Genomic DNA, 20,919 nt, shown 5'->3' on the forward strand with positions numbered 1-20,919 from the left:
TTTTCCCTGCAAGCCTTCACATTTAACCACGACTTTCTCCTGATGTCTGGGGTGCAAACTCTCCATCTGACTGATGTTACTGAAATGTCGTCTGTTCTGTCACCCTCTGAGTATAGGAAGATGTACTAAGGAAGCAGGGATTGATTGAAGTAACCCAGTACATGGATTTTTTTTTAGGTTACCAATGTCATGCTGTTCCAGTTAAAGTGAATCTGATTCAACCTCAGTTACAGTAGGGTGCAAATACAGGCATTCATTCACAACATCCCAAAGCAGCACAGTTACAACTCATTACCAAAAAAGAGATATACATGCAGAAGTGAAAGGGAGCCTTGCCAGTGTACCTTGGGCAAGGTTATGTAAGAAAAACCTTTCACCCTTATTAATGCAAATACTGTGTCTGTTTTTTATTTGTGGCTTGGTTCTTTCCCTCCTCTCTCATACTGCACCTGCTCAGTAACCTCCACCTAAAATCTTGCCCATCACTAAGCTGTTTTTAGCTTCCTATGGGGAAGTACCTTCACAGTGCATCTTCAGCTATGCTTAGATCTCTGCTTGTCCCCTTCTCATCCTTTGTTGGAATACTAGCTCTCCTTCCCTTCAGCCCTTCAAGGACACCCACATGAACCTATTCTTTTGCTCCAAAACTCATGTTAACCCACATGAGCTTATACAGGAAATAATCAGCCCATTCTTCTTAATGAAAACCAGGATTGTTTGCCCTCATTCAATATGTATATATTGCTTGCAGCAACCCTTTGGCCAAGGTCTATATATAACTAACTAGTAGAGAAAACTTTACTTTGGTGAGTAAAAGTCTTTTGTTCCCCTCTTTAATGACTGCTTCCCATGTTTCAGTGTGGAATGTAGCTTTCATTGGACTTTTATTCTATACCAATCTGTACATTGAAACCGTAACTGAGATAATTACACTTAGGTGCTTGTCTGCCTCTCATTATTGGCTGAGTGCTGCCTGGGCTGACAGTGAATTTTGGTGACTGATCTCCAACCTCCCACTCCAAAGCATTCAATTTGATATGTTGATGGTCTTAGGACAATAAAGTTGTAAATGTAATTTTTTAAAGAAAAATAACTGAAAAGGCATTTTTCTACCTAGTCAGTAGCATCTCAAAATTGAAGCTTTTGGTCAAACTAGGAGAAGTCACTGTGTGATCACTGAGTATATGTGCTTATTGACCTTGATTCAAAACACCACTGATATTCAGCTTAAAACACATGACTGAATCCCACTGGAGTTGCTGCAAGCATGTGCTTGAGTGTCTCTTATGAGTAAAGATGGGCAGAAATCTTGTAGATCTACATTCCAGGCTGTGGGCCTTTTTTCCATCCTCCAAAAATTAAAATACCTATGGCTGCTTCAGTCCTGAAAGAGTTAGAGAGTTCCAGAAGATTCTGTCTTGTAGATAATATTAGCTTGTCTGGGAATGTAAGTCCTCTACTTGAAGCATAATTCCTAGAAGAATTAAGCTCCTGACAGTGGCTGAGTGAAAATTTGGATTTTATCCGTCACTGCTGAGCAATTCACTGTATATGCATGATCCTTTCCAGTAATGAAGAGAGAGGTGTGACCAATGGCTGGGTTTGTTAATTGAACTCTGTGCCAGGACTATGACAAGGCTTCAAGAGCCCTCTTCATTGTTTTTAGGACTCTGAAAGGTCTCCATCTAATAAATGTGATACCTCAAAAGTGAATAGTTTCACTTCAGGCTTCTTGGCTCCTTGGGATACTTTTCCCAAACGCTTGATGGGAAGCTTCAACCAATAATTTCTTTGTCTTCACAGTAGAGAAATATGGAAAAGTTAATGTGTTGGGAGTTTTTAAGCTTGATTGAATGCATTTAGGAAGCATTGGCAGTATTTACACTATTCTACTGCTATCTTTTTATCTTATTCTGCACAGAGATCAAATTTAGCAATTTCATTAATCTGGAGGGGGGAGGAAACAGTTTTATAATAGACAAAACTGATCTTCTGCATCAATATAGCTAATGGGTTCATCAGGTGCCAATAGCATCAACTTTATATCAGCTGTCATGATTATTATATTTTCCTTTCCCAAATTGTTTGCATTTATTTCACTATTACAGCCTTTTCATCTTTGAATAATAGTAGGAAAAATGAAGGAAAATAGCTGGAGTTTTTCCTCACTGAGACTAATATTTCAAGAGCAAAAGGGAAATTACATATTTTGTCAAATTAAAAAAAAAAGCCAGAATAAATAGATCATCTCTAAGTCCTTTCCAACCTAAACCATTCTATGATTCTATGATCCTATGATAAATCAAAGCCTGCTTGCCCCAGAGAAGTGTAACATCCACTATTTTTTCTCAGTAGTTCAATCTGAAGGCTTTTCTGACAACTGTAAAGTGAATTGTCAGTGTAAGCATAAGCTCAACACTGAATTGGGTGACAACAGCTGGGAACTTAACTCTCAGCCTGAAAATGGAATGGCTGTGACAGTTTCTTTGGAAAAAAGACAGGTGGCAGCACATCTATATTAGATATTTTTTTAATCATGCCTACAGACAATGACACTTTTAGAGACCTTACAGCACAGCACCTCCCTTGAGCAGTACATCCTCATGTGTTAAATGCTCCTGATAAAACAGGTCGTTGTATAAAAGGCAAATTCACCCACTCTGACCCTTTACAGTAAAAAAAAACTTTGTAACTAATGTCACTGTTTTTTAAAAGTAGTACTTGTAAAAAAAACCAAAATAACTTCATGCCACATCAAGAATTTGCAAGATTTAACCTTAAAGTGAGATTTGTTCCTAATACAACTATGTAATAATGGTGCATTGTGTCACTATTCTCAATATTACTAGATAAAGCAGAATAATTTATTTGCTTTATGATGTAATATTCAAGACATGGATACAGAGACAGAGAAATTGACAACGCAAGAATGATTTTCTTCTATATACATTCATTTGCAAAGGAAATAACAGAGAATGTAAAATTGATAAGTAACAACCTATTACTGAAGAAACAACTGCATTTATATGCAGTGCTGAGTGACAGACTTGTGGAGTATCCATAAATACCAGTTTATGCTTGAGATATTTTATTTTGACCTAAATGTTCCACTTAAACTGTGGCCTTATGACAGAAATTATAATTAAAATACTCTCTTCTCTACTTAATAAAATGAATTCCGGGGGGTGATGGTGTTATCTTTTATCACCCTGAATTACATCTCTGACAGCAAGCTAGATTCCACATATCACAGGAAATTCAATTCCTCTCCCTGAAGAGCTTAGAGTCTGATTAAGCTGACATTAAAGTCGATGTAGATCTGCCCATTAAGTTAAGGGAAAGGGACTGATTGCATCGGCCCAGATTTGGAGTTAAGGATCGCAGACACATTCTGCTTTGAACAGGCAGCTTCAGTGATTGTAAGTGCAAGATGACATTCAGCAAGCTGTTCTTTGCAAGTGGAACACCCATTGAAAGCACTTTTTTCCCTCCCCACTCAAAAGATGCTTTCCACTGAAAAAATGGGACGATTTTCAGTGCCACTCCCAGCACTCAGCGCAAGCAGAGCAAAGCACAAAATTTGGTGAGGCAGAAGAGACTGTGCTCAGCTTGTTTGGCCTTCAGGATCAGCAAGAGGATCACCTTTAATTGTTGCCATTTAATTTCAACAAAGCAATCTTAATTTTAGAAATGTAATATTTCTTACACATATTGACAGTTTTTGAAGACATGCATAAGGTTTGAAAACAGCAATTTATGTCATTTCTTTCCCATTTGATGGGAAAACCAGGAGCCAGTTAGTTATGAACTAAGCATGTTTGGTCATTGCAAAGACACGTATTTTTCCCCCATTTGTCTGCAAATTAGATTGTATTGGGGCCCTTGCTTTGTGTCAAACCAGCAGGAGGTAGGAATTTTCATTAAAAAATAGGTAGTACAGATTCTTCAAAGATTGCCATGAGCTGCAACAACACAGCATGAGAATCTGATGTAGCCAAATGGAAATAAAAAACAACCAACGCCACACACGATAATAAGAGTGTTTTAGCTGCAATTGTGTTTGTTAATGTCATGGTGAACCTGAGGCCTTTTCATGCTAAATGCTGCTTCAAACGTGGAAGCAAAAGATGGTGACTATTATAAGGATCTTAAATAATGGACAAGGCAGCAGATGGGCACAGGCAGATGGGAAGCAGCAGAACCAGGCAAATTCTATAGGTCAGCTTGCCTGGCATTTGTCTCTGTCCACTGAAAGCTTAACTGCAGTCGTGCTGCAGGTGGCTGTGCTCATTTGGGCAGTGGGTGGGTGAATTTTGCTTGTGGTTTTTTTTTTAACATATGCATTATTAGAATTGAAGGTATTAAAGCAAGTGGAGGGAGGATAAAGTCAGAGCTCTGCAGATGCTTACAGGGAAAATTGAGGGCGCAGATAATCTGACAGTGTCATGTCTACCTTCCCCTGTAAAGATTTGTGCCAGTTTTAGTGGGTTGTATATACTCAGTAACAAAATAACTGTCTTCAGACCTTTAACTTCATAGATTCAGTCAACTCTCATTTTGGTGCAGTTCAACTCAGAGAATTTTATTGCATCAGATTTTGGTAATGGGGGTGAACTGTATGTTACCTGTAAAATCATATGTTATGTAAAGAGGTATTCAATTTAAGATCCTTGTAGTATTAAATATGCACCTGATTTAACAACGATCGATTGGCTATTACTGTCATGAAAATCACATTTTTCCATAGCAGTCTTTCTACAGTAGAACTCTTTCATATTCTTCCCTCTGTCACGTCCTTTTTGAATACATTGTTTTCTCATGCTGTGAGATGCTGACACTTGAGGGAAAAATTATGCACCAGCTACATTGTTAATAAAAACCCCACAATTGTCTTCTGCTGTTTTGGACATGCACACACACCAGCACATGCTCCAGCACAGGCTAATTTACAGAAATAAACTTCCACAAAACTTATCTTAGAACAAAATTAATGTGAATTTCCAAGTATAGTGAATGAACATTTTTTTCTTATCATTATCTTAAAATTCCTGTTTAGAAATTATTTTAGGACTTATCATTAAACTTATTGATTTGAATATTGTTTCAAATGTATCTAGAAAAACACTCTTTGTTTTATTAACTTCTAAGGACTTTTGGAATATTTTTTAGGTTTTCAATGGTTTTGATGGAAAACTGTGGAAGAAGAACCTAGCCAGGGCTGACAATTACTCTTGTAACAAACACCAACTTTAATGAAAGAGGTGCAGTGGTTTATGATATGTGAAAGAAAGCTTACACAAGGTTGAAAACAACATACGCACAGTTTGCATTATAAGCATGTCTAAACCAGAGCTATTTTCAGAGAAAGACTTCCTTGGGCTAAAGCTGAACCACAGATAAGTCTAGTCCACAAAAAACTCCTCACACTGGCATTTTTACTGGGATAGTTTCAGCCACTGGCAGCTGTTCAGCTCTGATAAATTTTTCCAATAGTTTACACATATCACTATATAATTGTTATTTATAACCATAAATATTTGCCTTCACAGGTTTATTAATTTATAAAGACTTTTTCCAAGCAGTTACTCTGGGCTGAAACATTATGATTTCACTATTTAAATAAAATTATTAAAATATTCTATAATTTATTAATGTATTCACTTTAATTCCAAACTCACTTATTCATTGAATTTGGGTGTTTCCCAGTGAAGGTGTTGACAGTAAGTTTAAAAAGCATTCACAAAAACATCTGTTGGGCTTTCTTTTACTTTGTTTCTTCTTGGAAATTCAACTTCATGCAGACAATGAACTAGCTCTTTTTTTTTGGTCCTGTTTTCCATTTTAAGTATTTTTTTTTCCCTTGAAATCTGCCACGTTTCCAGTTTACATCATTTCTCTTTCTGATGCATCAGATTCCAATCTTTCCACAGCAGTGTAAGCTGTACAACAATGGAGTGCAATTCACGCTTTCTTTAGTTTAGAAAAACTAAAGCATTCTAAAGCATTGAACACAGGATGTTTCATCCCACTAAACAAAAACTGTACAAATCCATTTGAGGACTACAGAGGCCTGGAGAAGCAGCCCCAGGAGAGAGCACTGACTGCATCTCACAGTGCTGCAGACAGAACATGTCTGAGGCCATTGGAGCTTCTTCTGGTTCTTCACCCCATGCTTTTATTTAGTGTTCACCATCTCTACACATTTTTGCTACAAATGAAACCACCTTCTTTCTGCTCTTACCTGACATGCTTATAACAATCTTTCATACACTGGAAGATTTACAGGGTCAGCCCTTGTCTAATAATGTTATACGTGTAAACCCCAGCCATTTCCTAGAGTACTGCTGCCTCCTCTCATTAGTATTAATACTTTTTTTTGCCCTTCCATAAAGGCCCTACCTAGGAATGACTTAAAGTTTCATTTCTTCAATATTTTAATTTTCACCTTGTCTTATTAAATTACTTGCATCCTTTCTCAGCTGGCTCCTTTCACCCATTTTATGGCCATCCTTTCTCCTCTAGCTCATATCAAAGAGGAAGGGATCTCGACAGCTGTAGGGTGTGTCCCTGATGAAATGCATCAGAGGCCCAAACTTTCCTCTCCTGTACCACCTCATACTGCCACCTTCTTTCATACTGCCTAGTATGAAAGAATTTTTTTAAAATTTCCCATTTATTAACATTTTTCTCTGTTAATGAAACCAAAGTTTTATACTAGTAACTAGAGCTTATCAGAAATAGAAAAAACAGGAATATGGTAGACAACTGCTATCTCTGAGCTGCCTATTCTTTTACTTTCGAGAGAAAGCTTTAAGATTTTAATCAACTGAACACAAAGAAGTGGCATCATTTTCTTTATGACGGAGATCAGAGAAACTTTTCTGATCTATTCAGAAGTGTGTTTTGGAAATGGATATATTTAGCAATTTCATAACTGCATATAGTTTTTTACAATACATTTATATCAAATACCTTATAAAATACCTCATAATTACCAACAAAACAGACCACAGACCCACCTGGAATTATTGGTAGGTGGTTACTTCCACCCAATGGATGACTCAGCTTTGGACACTTAAAATTTTGTCAAATTTCAATGATTTGGGAAAACAGTTTATTTGGGCTATGCCCCTCCCTAAAACCTCAAAAAACATTGCCTAATCTATTTCATATACTAGGATTATACAGAAATATATCATGTTATCATAAACATGTTTCTTCATGTAAAAACAAGCAAGTAAACTTAGATTTTGCAATGTATGTCTACAAATCCACATGGCTTGTTAATATTTAGAGTTTAGGTCTACCATGCAGGTTAAAATGAATATTAGGTAGCACCACCCTATCATACCTTACACTTGTTTTGGCCAAGGAATAGAAAACTTGGCATGGTCAATTCCAGAGTTATCTCAGGTGAAGTTTCCAGTACTGACTGTGGAGGCATAAGTTAACAATTACCCCGCTCAAGCTCATTTGAAACATCCAGGATAGCCATGTATTGTCTGAAAGTTTGGGGGCTGTGGATTTTCAGAGTTGAGAATTGTTGCATTGGGACTGTAAAGAAGAAGGGAATTGAAAACAATACTATTCAATCTACCATTCAGGAACACAAGATCAGAACTTTATTGACAGTGATTACTGAATATTGTATCTTTTGGGATAGGTTTAGATTTCTCCATCATTCTAATTTTTACAGGTTTTTTTCACAGCCAGTCCAAATAACAATCTTTTATTATGGTTAAGCTTATTAGGTGCATAAATCCAAAGCACTTTTCTGATTAAATTTGATTCATCTTTCCATCCACCATGTCTGAATCTGGGGTAAACTCAAGTATTAAGCAACACAGCACATACAGTAAAGGAATGAACTGCAGCTGAAAGCCTCTCTCTTTCTACTTGACTCTTTGCTTATCCCACAGCATAAGTCAGTCCATACCTGCCAGTCAGAAGAGATCACCAAGAAAAGGCATTCTCTGGCACAAACTGGGATACTTCTGGGCTAATCATTAAAAATGCTACTGACATCCATGTTGTCTAGACCTCTTCCTTTGTAGTGAAGCCCTGCAGGAATACTGTATCCTCCTTTCTAAAAACAAACTTCACAGGTGCAAATAATATCCTTTTGTTGCTCATCTTCAGTTGGATAACTTGCCCACTTTGCAAATGTAGAATTAGGGGGAGGGAATGTTACACATTGACAACTCGAGCTGAAATCAGTAGCAGAAAAAAGTTATGTGCAGTCCATTAACAAGCACTGTAAGCATAGCTGATAAAATTCCTTCTTATGTATACTGCACTAGCTATTTAATCTGCTAAACTGAAAGAAAAGATAAAAGAGTGGTTAGCACAGTGCCATGTATGAAAGAGAAAAGTATTTCCCAGCAGGGAAAGCAGAAAGCAGTGCAAGCAACTACATGCCCTATAATTGTACACTTTGCATAGATTTGTACAGAAAACTGCTTTTTTTTCAGATCCCTCTAGATTATGCAACAGCAAACTTGAAAAATTGCATGATTTCCTACCCTACAAAGCTAACCCCCAGCTGCAAAATGTGATTGTTTTTTGTAGTAGGGGATTGTATTTTGTAGTGTGAAGGGGAAGGCCCCAGTTCAGTTATCAAAAATGTTTTCTGCTTTTTCTCTGCTGATACTGCTGCAGCTGTGCTAAGGCATTCTGGAGTAAGTTTTATGTGTGAGGCTGGTTGACTTCCTCTTGTTGGAAAGGCATTGAATTGCAATAAAGCAGAGCTTTGTAGATGTCTGCCCACACAGAGAATACAGCTTCTCTCTTTTGCAGCAGGAGAAACTATAATGATGGCTGTCATGTTTGAGTTTTAAGGAGTATGTTTTACTTATTGTAAAACTGATCTCAGCACACATTAGATTCTCCTGTAGAGATGTATCTATATTCTGTGATTTAAATTGCACTGAATTCAAGAGCTAATGGTCACAAATTGCATGTAATACAAATCTTAGCCTTTTACAGATTTTCTCTTCAAGGATTACGCTATAGTAAACAAAATTATATTGTCATTAGGTTTTATCATGTATTTTAATACTCCTTTTATTACAAAAATTTACTTGGAAGGTCAAATCTTATGATTTTATAGAGAATAATAATAAAAAGTTGCTTAATTGTGAGTGCCAGGCGATCATTCTTGTTAGTAGGCACGCTAAATCTGTCTTTATGTTCTAAGCCTGGTTTCTTTTCCAATTACCCCTTTTGGAGACTTTCACTCTGGTACTTGTAAATCTTCATTATTAAAACTGAACAAAAGCATTATTCCTCTTTTTTTCATTTCATGACAAAAATGCAAAAGGAATTTTAGCTGGACAGCCTTGTCTGTTACATTTGTTTCCAAGTTCAGTAAGACTGGAAGTTAGATATTTCACGTCTCTGAAATAAAGGTAATTTCTCCAAATGGCTGGAGAACTGGCACTAGAAACAAACCAGTACTTCAACACACTGCAGGTAATGGATTGAGAAAACGGATGGAGACAGAACTTCCTCTGGCACTGAGCTGAGTGGGGCTTGTTATTTTAAAAGCATCTAAACTGAAATAGAGGAAGTGTTGTGCTGGTCATCCCAGAGAGAAGTCCCAGCTCTGAAGCACATTCATAAGAGCCAAGGTGTAATAAGCAAAAAAAGGGAAGGTGGGAAGGACAGAGGTTCACAGCAGGTAGTCCTGTACATACTAATTTCTGTCTCTCTTGAAGTTAACTTTCCATCTGCCCACAGAAACCTCTAAACCACTCTAGCGTGTGTTGTAAAAAGAGGGATAGAAATGGATCAAATTTATGTGTATCTCTGTGTGTGCATGCATCTGTAAGTAATTACTGAGAATACAGACACTTTAATTTGTATAAGTGAAGAGGTATTTATACACAGGCTTGTTTTCTACTCATTCATTTGTAAATTAACTGTACACAGCAGGCATGTTTTCTCTACTGATGAAGTGAAGAGCAGAAACATGGGAATGTTCTTAACAGCACTTGAACACATCAAATATTTTTGACAAACTTTTTCCATTAGCTGGAGTGTTCAAGTTAGAAGAAAAAGAAGAGTAAAAACTCCTTTTATCATAGGACTTCCTTGACCTATATTGCAGCAGTACATGAGATGTGTTTGAAATAACTTGCAAGATGATCAGTTTCACAGAAAACTGGGTTGTCAGAGGCAAAGATTAGACAGAGACAAAAAAAATAGAAAACTGAGAAAATGAGTTTGGTGGCCTGCTATGGTCATCTTCACTGTCCTGTGCTACTACAACTGCTTCTCAATGTTTTCCTGCAAACAAGGTATTGGTGGTGTCATAAAAATAATGCTCACCTCGAACAATGCTTTAGAATCTGAAGACAAATATTTAGGTCAACAATTTGGAACAAAAATTCTTGTTTGATCATTGATAGGCTATTTTTGCTCTAAAATACAATCACTCAGCTCTTTAAATGCCAGTATTTCTGTAAACAATTGCTTTTCTTTCTCATTCAGGCAAGGATATATCATACTTGCAAGGACTGTCAATATCTATTATATTGTCCTTCATCCACTGCTGATTCATCCAGTTGGTAATCACAATTTACCAGTAGAAAGATTTTCTTTGCAGTGCCTTGATACCCACGGCTAGTAAGAAACTGTGAGTTCTGACAAGATTTTTGAAGGGGGTCTGTCCCCTTGTGGCTGCAGAACACCACCCCAATTCTCAAGGTTCATTGAGAAAGGAAAACTGAAATTTTTTTAAGACTCAGAAATGGTGGGTTTTTAACTGCCCCTTTCACAGGTATTTGTTGAAGAAGGACACACTGAGCCATTTTTCTAAATATTTGGCAGAGATCTTCTAAAGTTTAGTCACCCTGACCATATAGAAAATTCCTAACTAGGAATTCTAGTCTAACTTTGAAATATATTGACTGCTAACACATAACTCCCAGTCTGTGACAGTTCTCAGCATCTGCAGGTAATGGTGTTCTGTTTCCCTATATAAACAGTCTGACATTACTCAAACAAATACTTGCTGAGACAATGCTCTTGTATCAGAGTCCTCTTGGGAAAAAAAAAGTATCAAGAACTTGTGTGATTCTACTCATAAAAATAGGGTAAGCATTGCGTTGTTATTTTTAAGGACTCACACATAATAAAAGGTTTTGTGAAAATACAGCAACCTCCTAAGTCTTTATAATCAAGATTTGATTCTAAGACTTAAATGAAACTATTGTCATCTGGAATTCACTGATGGTCCATTCATGAAAAATTTCAGATGAGTTCTTAATTAGGTCCAGATTATGTTTCCTCTGCATGTAGGGCTTGATATCGTTAATCTTGCATGGGCAATCTCCACTGTCTCAGTGATGGCTCCTCATTACAACATTTGCCATTTTCAATGCCTGAAAGCAAATAGCTGTTCTTTCATCTTAATTCAATAGTGCTCCATGAATTTTAATTAAATCCTTCTCTGAGTTTGTATGATGTTGGTCATTATGAGGCTATTGCACACAAACTATAGTTTTCCTACTAAGGCCAAGCCATTGGCCAGCAAGGTCAATTGCTTCTCATTAAGAATAATAAATGGCAATTCTAGTATAAAAGTACATATGAAAGACTATGCAAATTCTGCTCTCCTTCCATTGCCTTTCTATGATTTGCATAAAGGAACATTTCATACTTGACTCAAGCAATTTTTTCATGGACAGTGAATGTCAAAAAAAATCTCAAGATTAATTTTCCTGTGACATTTGTTTTCATACTGTCTTTTATTCAGATAGAATTCTTTACAGTGGCCCAAAGACCAGGGGTGAAATAGCATGTGGAGTATTTAAGAAGAAGGTGACATTTTTCTTTTCTCCCTGCAAAAGGAAGTGAACAGAAGACAAAATGATACAGGCTTTGTAGATGTGGGCACATTGCTGCTGAACATATGCACTTGCTTTCATCATTAAGTGCTTCCAGGAGCTGGCATTCATTAGTAGCAGAGCTACAAGGAACAAATCAGAATGTCTACATTTCTAGCTAGCAGTGCTGCCGACTGATTCTAGTGTTTTTTACAGAAGTTTAATTTGTCTATGTAATTGAGCATACTGACATCTGCTTACATACAAAAATCCTGGAACAACAGAGGAAACTACAAACTGAACAGCAGGGAGATGTTCAACACACTAAGAGAGAGATGTTGCAGCTATGCCAGGTAACACAGCTGTGCAAGGGCAGTGATTTCTTCAAATTTTTCTTTCCCATATACTGTATGACAATGCACACTATGCAACTGTGAGTCTCCTCATACCTTCATAGACATTTAGGCCTCAACAGAGTTAGTACACATCCATAACTGAATGTAGAAACACACACATATATATAAATATTTATTTTTTGTATGCACATCTGTAGGTAAAGATGTTGACATGTGTAAATACATGACCCACTGCCCAAAGGGTAATTATTCTAGCTCAAACCTACATATAATATCAAAGAAGGGAAGATTTGGGTTCTAAACTGATTACCATAATTTATTCATCTGCCTTCTGAGGGTGTGATCAGATGAGATTTTTGGATCCAATTCTCCCGTGAGATTTTTATGCAAGAAAAGACAGAGATGACCACCCGAACTCTGAAATTGAGTGTTGTTTCCTAAAGTTGTTAAATATTGGTTTCTTTTATCATGCTTTTTACCAAAGTTACTGTTTAAAACTACACAAAGCTAAAGTATCAAACTCATTTAGTATCTTCCTCAAATTTCCAAGAAAAGAACTGATACTTTTCTGCTAGTGAAGAAGTGTGAGGAGAGAGATGATTCAAAGCAGTATTTCATGTATCCTTAACATAAAATTCCCAGACTTTGAATTGCTCATAATGGTGATACTCCGCCTCTTCATTTCCTCTGCAAACCTTCCTTCCTTCTGTGACCTTTTCTAACTCACACTCCAGCATTTTGTCTGCACAGTACTCTTCACAAATTCAATAGAGACTAATGTTGTAAACTTCTCACTTTGCACTGTAAGGAATTAGGAAGCTAGGATGAACATTTTATACAATGGAAATATTTATACAAATAACTGTTTATTCATGAAAACATAGAGTTTCCAATCTGGCCCAAAATACTTTTCTAAGACCTCCTCCATCTTTAGAGATGAATAGCAAGACAAAAAAAAAGTCTACATAATGAGAAATTGGTGTATAGTTATAAACCTCGGTCTATAGAGGTTTAAACATGGTGCAGGTGCAACAGATATGCTTATCAGCGATGAAATTTCCAAACAAAAAAAATTACAAATTTACTTTGTACTTTTGCATCTTTGAACTGAATGGAAGCACTGCCTGAAGTATTCAAGCAAGAGAACTGCCCCCAAACGCTGGATGAAATGCAAAAGGCAGTTTCTCATCCCTCTGAACTCCGTACCGCCCGACCCCCGGGGGTCGCGCTCTGGAGCTTCATTCCACGAAGGTGGCTGAAGTTTGCTTGTGCCTGGCGCTAAAGTCACAGCCGGTCCTGGGCTCCGGGATGCCCATGGGGCAGCGTGGAATTAATTCCCTTTGGAACAGCGACATGGGCCGTGGGGCTCGGGCTCGGCAGAGCACGGCGATACCGAGTCTCTGTTGCGGGCGTGTGACTCGGAGTTTAAAGCTGCAGGTCCCTTTGCCTACCCCTCCCGCCACCCCCGGGCATCGGATTTACAAGGATGCCAGTAAACCCAGGAATAAGAGGAAGTTCCCGGCCCAGGGCAGCCAGCCCCGGCAGGGCAGGCAGGCAGGCAGGCAGACAGACAGACAGACAGACAGGTTGCGACCGCTCGCCTCGCTGAGGCCGTGGCCAGACGCAGCTCCCAGTGGTCCAGAGCCACTCGTGACCCTTCCTCAGCTGGAGCCCCGGGGGGTAACGGGGCCCGTCCCTCCTTCCCCCCGGGTCCCTGCCCTTCCCTGCCCGCCTCCGGGCGCTCTCTCCCGCTGCTCCTTCCTGCTTGCCGGTGGCTGCCAGGGAGGGCGGGCGGGGCGCGGCTGCTGGGCGCACCTCCCGCGCAGGTACCGGGGGACAGCCGCCGGGCTTCCAAGGGGAGGGCTGGGGTCGGGAAGGAGCAAGGCAACAAGCCACACGGCGCCGACACCGAGCGGGGGCAGCTCCCGGTTCCCCCGCCGGAGGAGGCGCGGCTGTGTGGCGGCGGGAGGGACCCACGCGCGCTCCTGAGCGCGGCGCGGCGGTTCCCTCCTTCCTGCTCCATCCCTGCCTCTCCCCTCACCTGGCCGCCGCTCCCGGTGTGCTCCCCTCGCACCTTGGCTGCCCCGCCCGCTGCATGCAGCCCCTGGAGCGCCGCAGCCCAGGAGGATACGCTGGGTGCGTTATGATTAACTCTTTTTTATTATTATTATAATTATCATTTTTAGAGGCTTTTCTTTTCTTCTCTCCGGGCGCTTCGCGGAGGGGAGGGCAGAGGGGCAGCCGGGGCCCCCCCGCCGCCGGCGGCCCCAGGGCTGTGCCCGCCCCGCACGCTGCGCTCCGCTCCGCTCCGCCGTGTTTGTTGTTGTTGTGCTCCGGGGAGGGAGGCGGCCGAGCGAGCAGCTCCCCCAGGGCTGCGGAGGGCGGGCAGCCTCTCGGCTTGTTTCTCTTCCTCTTCGCCGTGTGAGCCCGCGTCGCGTCCTGCTCGGCGGGACAGGCGAGGGGGCTCGGCGGCGGAGGTGCGGCGCTGCGGGACACCTGGGGCAGGTGGCAGCGGTAGGTGGCCCCGGGCTCCCTCGGGGAGGGATCCCGCCCGCGGGACGGGTGCCTGAGGAGCGGGCCAGCGGTGCCGGGGACGGCGAGGAGGGCAGGCGCTGCTGCCCGGGCCCCGCAGGTGTCTGCGAGGGGCGCGGGGCTCCCCCGTCCGTCGGGGCGGCCGTGCCTTACATAACCGGGCGGGAGGCCGGGGAGCAGTGGATGCCGTGCCTTCCGGTTTCACATCGCGGCCGTGCCCGGAGCCTTACACCAGAACGGAAAACTTCTCCTTTTTCTGTTTTGTTTTGTTGGGGTTTTTTCGCCCCCACTTCGCGGGGCCACGGCGCAGGACGGGCGCTGGCGGAGAGCTGAGGAGCGGGGCAGGTGCTGTCCTCGCCGCGGTGCCACCGCTGCCCCCGGCACGGCTGGGCACTCACCGGCTCTTGCCGGGATTTCCTTAAGTTTCCGTGGGGAAGGTGTGCACGGGGCGGCTCCGAGGTGCCGCTGGGACGCTCCTGTCCAGCGCCACGGGACCCGGCACCCGGCACGGGCTCGGCTCGAAGTTGCCGTGCTTCTGGTGTTTGCCACCGGCTGGGCGAGCGCTGGGCAGGCTTGGAGGTGTTTGAGGTAGCTGTGTCTCCGTGTGTGATAAGCTGTGGCCATAGCAAAGGCTGTACTTCTAGTGCCTTCATATGCTTGTGGGGACTTTTTAAAAATCGCTGCATGATTTGCCTTGGGAAGAATGTAAACACGCGTTTTGTAATTTTAAGTAGGTCCATCCTGATAGTATTCCCTGTGTGCACTGCTTCTGCCCTTCAGTATATCAGATGCTGTGTTTTAAGTAAAGTTGATTGAGTTAATATGAAGACACTGGGAAAGTAATGAATTCTTGCAGAGAAACTGAAGTTTTCCCCCTCTTCAGTGGAAGCAGAATTGAGTCTCAGGTGATCAGGAGTAATAGCATGTATATTGCACAGAATTATTTCTATTATATCCACTAATCATTTCTAGAGAGCTGAGACTAATATCATGTTGTTAGTGTGGATTACTGCCAGTTCACAGATGCAAACAAGTTAACCTTGGTAGGTTGTGGTTGGTTGTGTATAAAGGCTTGAAACACCTGGCTGGAAGGATGATGAAGTGCTCCCTGTCAGTCAAGATAAATAATAACAGAGTAAGGGAACAGTCTTGGTTTGTGTTAATGATTTGATTGCTCTCAGCAGTCAAGTAGGAAACAGTTCTCTAAAATCTTTAAATAGTCTTAGGGAACTCAGTAATTACTGGTATGAGTCCATCAAAGTTCTTGAGCATCATGGATTGTGGGTTACATCGGCTCTGTCTGTCACAGATTGCATTCTGAATCATTCTAAAGAGCACCAAGGAGAACATTACCAATGCCATACCAGGCTATACCCAAGTTTCTTCTTGGGTATAAGTAGAGCCTAGTGAGGACCAGGAAAGGAAAAGCTTGCATTGATGCTTCCCTAGAATATTCCCTCCAGGCAGCTGTGGCTAAAGCACTCCCATGGGTAGAAGTGTTGCCTTTGTTCTTGACCAACACAAAGTTTGTTGTTCCTTCTTTGATTCTATACAGTAGTTTTTTCAGTCTCTGAGGAAACAGGCAACCAGATAAAGCATTCTACAGACATTATTAATAACTGATAAGATGGTCAGAGGGCAAGTTCTTGTTTGCAAAGGCCCATGCACAGGAGTTATATTGAGGGATATTAATTTTCCAAGTGGTATTCATGCATTAGGCTCAGAGATAATACATTTAAAATAAAGCTTGATATCTGTAATGAAAAGAAAAAGGCAAAGGGGTGGTGCCTTAATGAAATGGATTCAAATTATTTTTCACTGAGTTGGGAGAAAGCCATGAATCCAACATATAGTCTGCTTCACTGAATTTGTAAGAAGAGAATTAAGAACAGAAATTGAGTTTATGCCATTCTGTACAGCTGAATAATATTCACAGACTTTCAAAGCCCCTGTTCTATCACAATAGTTAATATAAATAAGGTAGTGAATGTTACAGTCACTATTGGGGTGATAAATTTCAGCTCACCACTGACTCTTAATGATAGAAATTGGAGCATGTTAATTAAAAATAGTTTCATATTTATAATTACCTAATTTTGTGCATTTATGAAAAATCTAATGGCAGAATTGTTCTTACACTGGGATTTGTTTCTCATGATGCCAGCTCCCATATGACATCTAGAGCCTTACATCCTTGTTAAAGCTTGTCAGAATTCTGGAAATAATCAACTCAGAGTATCCAGCACATGCAGGGGAGGATTATATCTGTTTTCAAGTCTTGAGAACAGCCAAGATGACACTGGTCACCCCATTAATCAATAGCATGAGTGAGACATGATTCCAGTTCTTTTCAGTTCTGAAAGCTGGAGAAGATGAATGTCCGTGGTGTGTTTGATTACACGAGAAGGTACACGGAGTGGTACTGGTGGGATGAGGCAGGAGAGCAACCCGAGTGAGTGTCCCTGCTGTTGTGTATCCAAAAATTTCTTGTTTGTTCTTTTTGTGATTTTTTTTTTTTCAGTACTTGATATAAATTACCCATATGGTTGAAATAGCCACTTTGGTTATTTATTCCATCAAAGAGAACATATAAATTTAGGCTCTAATTGCTCTGCTACATGATTTTTTTTGTGATGAAAGAAATGCATTATAAACTGTGAGAGAAGGCTGAATAAGCTGAAATAAACATCTCATGCTTACTTGAAGCATAAGTACCAGAAGTCATTCAGTGTTCAAATGCTACTGTTTTCTGTTAGCATCTTACCTGTCAAAAGGAAGAGCTGTGAAAATACTGTGGTGCTCATATATTAGAACCTGGGCCATTTCGCTCAAACTTTTACTTACCAGAACTAATTAATTTAATTTACTTGAGAACATAACAATTTTTGACAGTCAGCAGTGTTATTGGACTAATATGGATGAAATCTGGTATTTATTGGCTAAAACACTTAAACCATAACTCGTGTTTAATGAGGAGAAGGCTGGAAGGTTTGAAGTCTAAGACTCTTGCATACAGGTTTAAAATATAACCTCTGCCACAGATTAAAGGACAGCAGAGTCTTCTGGATCGTTGGTAAAGTGCCCTGTCCTGTGGTGTTTAATTACCTGAATATTTTTTCTTCCAGGCAAGATGTCAGGTTGAAACTGTTACCTGTGTTTCTGAGGTGAGGCTCTTAAATAAAGGACAGCAGTGATGAAGAGCAGCTGGTCAGGAACTGCTGTTTTAAATACAGACAGCTGATAATCTTTCATAAAACAGGAATTTTTCTGGATTCTTTAAAATACCCTGTTGAAGACAGAAGGGTGTCCAGAATTGTTAGATGCTTCCAAGAAGAAAATCAGTGGGACATAGTAATTTCTGAAGAAGCCTGAATTTATATGTTTTAAAAAGAAAAGTTAGCAGCCAATGGAGGAAGAATCAGAAAAAGGGTATGTGCTTTAGAGCTTGACTGCTCAAATCACTTGTGCAACTGGAACTTCAGACAGGTAACTCTAGGCTCCAGTACTTTATTTGCATATTTCTTGAGTTAATATCCACTTTCCAGGGTGTCCAGCCTTCTGCACTGAGTGCTTGATTTGGACCTAATGAAAGAATCGATGTAAAATGAACAGGTTCCTCTCTGAGAGACCAATGCAGCTGCCCAAGGCAGTGGCTGGCTGCAGCAGAGATGACACTGGAGCTGTGTTACTGCAGCCTTCAGTCCTGATTCTGGCTCTGGCTGTGTGGATCCTTCTGCAGGCAGGTTGTTCTCAGCCTGAGGATAGAACCCATGAGTGCTGCATTTGAGCTGGAGGAGCACAATATGCTGGTGCTGACTGAGCCCTAAGTTAAGATGCCACACATCTTATTTGAGACACAATTCTCTAAGGGTTTTGCCAATGTGAGAATTTAGACAAAATAGTTATGCTAAGCTGTGGTGGGAAAGAGTTGCACAGAACTTCATTGATGGCTTTCCCTTAGGGAGACAGTGATGGTGCCTATCCTTATGTATTCATGGCAGTGAATAAAGGCTTTGTCACAATCAGTTTTAGATTTTCTTTACTTAATAATTTCATTCAGATGACTATGGATTTTCTATGTTCATTTCTCTGGTTGTTTTCTTGTATTAGTAGCACATGAAGAAATGTCTTCTTCAGTCTAACCACCACACATACCAAATGTTTTCCTACTTGAATCCTTGTATCACGTGAACTTTTTGATATAGTATTAAATAATTTCTGATGTTATGTTTATGATTAACAATCTTACTAACTTCTTTAAAGATGAAATTGTACTCATGTTTTCTTGCTTTGCCAGCTGTTTTCAGAGTTTGGTTTTTGGGTTTTTTAAAGCACTTTTTCTAGATATGGCTTTTTAAAACATGTTTTCTAGATGTTTGGGAAACATATCAGTCACTTTCATTAATCTCCTACACCTCATCTTCTTGAGACGTTTCCGGAGACTGACCCTTCTGCAAAAGGTTGATCATCCTGGCTTTAACTTTTTCTTGTAGAGATTGACACACAGGTTACTACTATTTAAAGGATTCAGAATCTATTATGATCATTTATTAGTAGCTAAAGAATTTCTAAATAGCAAACACTTAAACAGTTCCTGACAACAGGATTCAGATTTTAACGTTTTTGGGCTTTCATATTTTGAAAGAAGCTTTATGCTTCTCAAAATGCTCTGTTAAAAATAAGTGGAGAACTCTGGTTAATATAGAGTGAGATAATTCCTATGAGGCTTCTTGCATCAGTTGCAGTAACTGTGAAATCCCAGTTCTGTTGCTTGGAATAGCTGTAAATCTTGGACATAACCCAGGAAAGCCCACACAAAAGGCACGTGAGAGAAAAACAAAAAATAACATGGACAGGTTTTTTTTTTTTTTTCTTTCTGTCCTGAAGTGAAACTCAGTGCGGAAGTTAGTTTTCTAAATATTGCTTTTAATTTTACTTTTTTTTTTTTCCTGGAGCTTTTGGAAGCGCTTTCAAAGAGGAGAAACAAGAAATTTTTTTTCTTTTCAAGTCTGAAAAGACTGATCAAGTCAGAGTTTTTTTTTTAATAAATATACAATGACTGAAGGTAAAATAGCAGGTTTTATATTAATTTTTCTTAAAATTTGAGCAATTTTTGATCAATGTATCAGCTGTACTAGGTTTGTTTTGCATGTTAGAAGGAAAGAGGTTTTTTAATTCTGACTTTTTTTGGATTTTGTTCCTACACTTGTAAAATTTCTTAGTGTGTGTAATTGAAATTCTTAGTATTTATTTTTTTGAACACTTGAGAAAGCTTAAACATTTGGAAATGTTTGAATTCAGGTTTTTCCAGGTTGGTGAAGTTAACAGCTGTGGGGATCTAGTGTTTAACTCTTATGAAAGTGGGAGGGAAAGCAAAATCAAATACAAACCAAGTTGTATTTCTAAAATAATTCAGGCACGTAGTGTGTTTTTTTACTATGTTTAACTGGTGCATTATCTTTGGCTTCTGCTAAAGAGTTGCAATTGCAGGACCACAAGTGAAAATCTGTTTGTTCTTATCCTTGTACTTGGAAGTCCCAAAATTCAGGGAAAACGATGCAGTTGGACAATTCGTAGCTATACTTGGAATTCAGATACTTATAAAAGAGGCTTTTCAGTGTGAGAGATCAGTACTACCAGACACATATAAAGCCATTCTGGCTGCATTTTTGAACCAGTTTTTCTGATTGGTCTTGTGAATACATGAAAGACCATGAAAGATAATGGTTGTATGTGGATTAAGTTAGATCAAGGACTCTTGTAGTGCAATAACAGCCTGTCATCTCAATAGGCATGTATTTTTTCTCTGAAGATTGGAAAAGTCCTGAAATACAGCCGTTGTGTTGTCAGTGCCCTGCCAGTTTTTTGGGTTTTTGTTTCTTTTCAGTTACAAATTGGGCTGTGATACCTTCCAGATGAGAAGGCACTTGTATTCTGTTTATTCAAGGGCCTTCTAGGGACAGTGTACAGCTGCTTCATCTGTTCTGGGCATGGTCTTGCTGAAGCGTGGTATGGTGGTAGAAGGCCAGTCACGAGGTTTGTTCATCTTTGGACTAAAGGTAAACAGTAAAATCAGAGTTTCCAATATAGCCTGTAATTTTTATCATCGGCTTTCCTAGATTGCCTTGATAGATTTCAGATGGATAAACTGAAGTGAGGTAGGGTGGTTTCAGGTTGTTGGATTAAGTGGTAGAGGTGCTCTT

General features: G+C 40.0%; 1 protein-coding gene across 4 annotated transcripts in view; it reads left to right on the forward strand.

Moving 5' to 3' along the window:
• The first annotated feature begins 14,181 nt into the window (after nt 1-14,181).
• MBP (myelin basic protein) overlaps nt 14,182-20,919 on the forward strand; it is a 110,525-nt gene continuing 103,787 nt past the window's right edge. For 2 of the 4 annotated variants that reach the window (XM_054629883.2, XM_054629908.2), the window contains exon 1: nt 14,182-14,320. The gene's annotated coding sequence lies outside the window, so the exon portion shown is untranslated. Of the gene's footprint in view, nt 14,321-14,528; nt 14,699-20,919 lie in introns of those variants that run through there. The other 2 variants (XM_054629900.2, XM_054629891.2) reach the window with 2 other exon arrangements.

Source organism: Agelaius phoeniceus, chromosome 1 (genome assembly GCF_051311805.1).
Source record: "Agelaius phoeniceus isolate bAgePho1 chromosome 1, bAgePho1.hap1, whole genome shotgun sequence".
NCBI classification, from domain to species: domain Eukaryota; kingdom Metazoa; phylum Chordata; class Aves; order Passeriformes; family Icteridae; genus Agelaius; species Agelaius phoeniceus.